General features: G+C 38.8%; 1 protein-coding gene across 2 annotated transcripts in view; it reads left to right on the top strand.

The window, feature by feature from the left end:
* Positions 1-3,958: 3,958 nt before the first annotated feature.
* The window catches only part of rad54b (RAD54 homolog B), a 22,738-nt gene continuing 21,596 nt past the window's right edge, over positions 3,959-5,100 (top strand). Inside the window, exon 1 of one of the 2 annotated variants that reach the window (XM_034298213.2) lies at positions 3,959-4,429. The gene's annotated coding sequence lies outside the window, so the exon portion shown is untranslated. The remainder of the gene's footprint in view (positions 4,430-5,100) is intronic. The other variant, XM_026924866.3, reaches the window with a different exon arrangement.

Below are 5,100 nucleotides of genomic sequence, written 5' to 3' on the forward strand. Positions count from 1 at the left end.
AGATAAGTAGTTACAGATCAGTATTAAAATATACTGTAATATAAAATATGTGTAAATTTAAGCAAAATTGTAGAATTCCTTTAATTATTTTTGTTGTTATTTGATGAGAAATTATAATGACCTACGTATTAGTTTTATATTATTTCTGCTGTATGTAGTTCTTGTTATCAATTTTTTTTTTAAAAATGTTCTAGACCTAAAACAATGTACTGTAATTCTAAAAGTAACAATTTTAGTTCAGGATTGCAGTGGAACTGGAGTCTATCCCAGGAACACTGAGACAATTTAGTCTATCCCAGGGCAATTTATCATAGCCAGTCCACCTACCAGCATGAGAACCTGAAGGAGATCCATGAGAACATGGGGAGAACCTGAGTAACCTGAGCTCAGGGTTGAACCTCAGACCGTGAAGCTGTCAGACAGCAACACTACCCGCTACAGCACCATGACGCCCATAATTAATTCATCAATTCAAATGTTAAATGTTTACTTGTTTATTTCAACACTTATTCAATCATATATGCATTTAATTATTTATTTTACTATTCATTTATTTCATGCTGAGGCCTTGATGTGAAATAATTAAATCTGTCAACATCATCCATCAAAACTAAATAGGGGGCTAATTATAGTGAGCTTTTAGACTATGCAGTGTTATCTGAAGTTGGATAAAATTGGTTATGATTTTTAATTTATGTTCTGTCAGAACTGTTCAAAAGGCTCATAGTGTTGCAGAACGGCAAGGTATGATATGTAAAGGGGTTTTTTTTTGTTTTCTTTTTTTTAAATCAATGGTGGCACTTTCTCAAATGTTGCCAGTTTTGCCTTCTGGTAAACAGCTGAAAAAAGAAGTCCACCCCTCCTTTCAGTCCCATGGCCTCCATCCAACCCTGTGTCCAAAGTGCACACGCGGGGTGAAATGATGTAGCGTCATGATCCATCCATGATCCAGGGCTGTAGAATTTTGTAGCATTAGCTTGATGGTTTGATATTACAGTGGTGGTTCTGTAACCCACTCCAGGCAAACAAGACTCACAGCAACACACAAACAATTTTTTTTGTCTAGCTACAGTATATGGTGTAAAGAATAGATCAACTTAGATCTGGTTACTTTTTAGACCAATTTACTGACTATTTATAAAAAGAAATTAGTGACAAATCAAGTGAGTTGAGAGAGTGTGTGTGTAAAACCTGACTGAGTTGTGCTTGTGCAAACATATGTTCTCAATAACCAAATATTGCTCATCATTGTTCCCTCCGACCAATCACTGATCATCATTGTTCTTTTCAACCAATCACTGATCATCATCCTTGTTCTTTCCAACCAATCACTGATCATCATCCTTGTTCTTTCCGACCAATCACTGATCATCGGTGTTCCCTCCGACCAATCACTGATCATCATTGTTCCCTCTGACCAATCACTGATCACCATTGTTCCCTCCGACCAATCACTGATCACCATTGTTCCCTCCGACCAATCACTGATCAGCATTGTTCCCTCTGACCAATCACTGATCATCACTGTTCTTTCTGAACAGTCACTGATCATCATTGTTCCCTATGACCAATCACTGATCACCATTGTTCCATCCAACCAATCACTGATCATCATTGTTCCCTCCCACCAATCACTGATCATCATTGTTCCCTCCCACCAATCACTGATCAGCATTGTTCCATCCGACCAATCACTGATCATCATTGTTCCCTATGACCAATCACTGATCACCATTGTTCCATCCAACCAATCACTGATCATCATTGTTCCCTCCCACCAATCACTGATCATCATTGTTCCCTCCCACCAATCACTGATCAGCATTGTTCCATCCGACCAATCACTGATCATCATTGTTCCCTCCCACCAATCACTGATCATCACTGTTCTTTCCGACCAATCACTGATCATCACTGTTCTTTCCGAACAATCACTGATCATCATTGTTCCCTCCGACCAATCACTGATCATCATTGTTCCCTCCGACCAATCACTGACCATCATTGTTCCTTCCGACCAATCACTGATCATCACTGTTCCTTCCGACTAATCACTGATCATCATTGTTCCCTCCGACCAATCACTGATCTGTCCCACCCTCACACTTCTTTGTTCTTCATTTTAAACTCTATTTACTTGTAATAAAAGCAAGTTATTTCCCATCACTATCTTCAGAAAATCTTCCTCCTTCAAGTAACACGCTTCAATATGCAAATGATAATGACAATTCAATGACTATCTAAATTAGTCCATGGCATCCTCTGGCGACTTCTAGTGACTTTGTGAGCACGCTGTAGCTACTTTCCCCTGACAAGACTTGGCAGCACTGCCTACCAGACAAAATAATTACTTCTCAGCCAGCAAGGTGAGCTAGGCATCAGTTTTCAAGCCCTCTCAGGTGTCTCGGTGGTTAAAAGCCACAGTCTTGTCTTTCGTCATGCCTTTTACGCCGCACTCTTCATTTTCATCAATATTAACTCCATGTTAATAGCACACAGAGGTGTAGAGGTGTACATTTACTTAAGGCAAAGTTAAAACTGTCACTTGGTGAAAGTGTTTCAGACGTGGCATCTATCATAAACTATACTGTGAGAAACAGATCAGACACAAAGCTGACAAAAATCCACAATCTTCATCTGTACTAACAAATATTCAGATTTACTGTATTACTGTTTACCTGAACTAGACCAAATACACTGTAAACTCGCTCCACACCAAGAACCTCATTTTAATGTGAATCTTATAGTGATGTCACCTTCGATACTGAAGCTCTGAGGCATGTGTGTGAAAAAACGAAACAAATCAAAACCCCGGTACATTTTATTTCACATGTGGCTAATGACGAAGCTCTGACTACTTTAGAAACTGATCCAAAAGAACCATAAAAGATATTTTAGAAATATTTTGTAGTTATTGAGATGGCTAAGAAGCAAGGAAAAGAGAAACAAAGGGAAAACTCATATCACCAACTGAAGTTGTCTGTATATAAGAAACTCGTATTGATAATCTCGTTGGCAAAATCAAAGCCACTCATGTTTTACAATTTATTTAAACCCACATGAGTTTTATGAGTTCTATGAAGTAATGGGTTAAATGTAATGAATATGTTTGTGTGTTTGTCAGTAGGTTCACTATAACTAATGAATAAAACACTTGAGGGTGAGAAGTTATAGGAAAATAATCAACGCCAGGGTGGTGTGATGCGGCCCCATGTGAAGCAGAGTGGATTAGTTTCCTATAACAGCATGTCCCAAAGTGTTGTACTCCTCTTGTACCTCAGCAGTGAATGACAGCTCGTGTTTTTTAAATGACCATGGACTGATGATGTCTGAGAGACACATTAGTTCCTGTTATCAGCAATAAACAGTCATACCATCATAAGCCTCTCTTCTCTCTCTCTCACTCTCTCTCCCGAACAAAAATGCAGCTTGTCGTGTTACCAAGAAACCAAAAGACCTTCTTGTGGTGGAAAACATTCTGACCATTAAAAGGCACTGACATCATTCCATAAATGTTAAACAAACTGTAATGAGCTGTTACTATACAAACGCTAACGTATTCGATGGATGGCATTAATAGAAAAAAATCTATCATTTGCTTTAGGGCTGCAATTACAGTCAAAGCTGCTGTTGTAGAAAATTAATCAACATCTTCTGACCAATCGGATTTGAGAATTCAACAGCGCTGTTCAATGGTGTGAACAGATATATCCTGTTCTAGAAATATGCTATTTGTTTATGCATTGTCTTTATACAGGATTATAATAGTGTTACCAGTTGACATAGTTTTATTTATTTATTTATTTATTTAAGAAAAGCACCCTAAACCCCTCTTCCATTAGCACCCAGTAAATTACTATCTGCACTTCATCGTTTTGGCCACGTGATGGCAGTAACGTGCATTTTGTTGAAAAGCTTCGAATAAAGAACTCTTTTGGAGAAACAGAAAAGCGTCACTGATTCAGAAAGCTTCGTTTCGCCATCACTCGATTCTCCCATACAGTAGGGTACGGTAGTACAATGCGTCGGCATTTTGGAGAAAACATGGTTACTTGGCTTCGTTTGATAGGAATAAAATCAATGAACGCAACATTGCCCTCTCCAAGATGTGAGCACGCTTGACGTATCTGTTATTTCAACCTACGGAAACGGCATTAAAATATATTTCAGGGTCTGTGAAGATTCCCTTTTCACTTGTTCATTCATATCTTATATATGTACTATTCTAGCGGTGTTACTTGAACTAAAAAAAAAAAAATTCTCTCCGCGGTTTTTTTTCCTTCAACCAATCAAAACCATACACGTCATTTCCGGGGGAAACTGCGCGCATTTTGAGAGGGACGCGGCGGCTGTACAGTGGCTAACAAACTAGTTACAAAATAAATAATGACTGAATCAACGTAAATACAGACAAAACCCAACAAAACAGGCAAGTTATTAGTTACAGGCGTTAGTTTTATGAAAATGCTAATAACTAATGTTTCTAATTATCATGTTAAATGTTTGTAATGTTTCTAATTGTCATGTTAGATGTTTGTAGTGGAAACAGGAAGTTATATTTCTGTTCACGCGCCTCTCAGTTCTGCAGCTGTTCATGTGTGAGTGAAACAGCTGGGCTTTTCCAGTAGTTAGTCAGCTAACCAGCTTTGACTGACACCTTTACTCCTTTACTTGTATGTTTCATTTGTCTGGAAATAAATTCCAACACATACCCTGGAACTTAATATTGCACCTCTAGAAGACTTTGATTGACAGACTCATATTCAGAAGCATCATTAATAACTGTGATTTTCATCTTCAGTAAGAGCTTTCTCCTCGTCAGGGTCATGGTGGATCTGGAGCTATTCCTGCGAACACTGGGTGTGAAGCAGGGATACGCCCTGGTTGGGATGCGAGGGCATCATGGTCACTCACTCAGTTACACCTGGGACAGTTTAGAGTAGTCTGACATGTTTCTGGGAGGTTGGAGGAAACCGGAGAACGAGGAGGAAACCAACACAAACGCAGAGAGAAACTGCTCAGATATTAACCTGAGCTCAGGATCGAATTGAAGATCCTGGAGCTGTGAGGCAGCAGCACTATATGTTACGTAATGTGATT

This window comes from Pangasianodon hypophthalmus, chromosome 22, assembly GCF_027358585.1.
Source record: "Pangasianodon hypophthalmus isolate fPanHyp1 chromosome 22, fPanHyp1.pri, whole genome shotgun sequence".
Lineage (NCBI taxonomy): Eukaryota > Metazoa > Chordata > Actinopteri > Siluriformes > Pangasiidae > Pangasianodon > Pangasianodon hypophthalmus.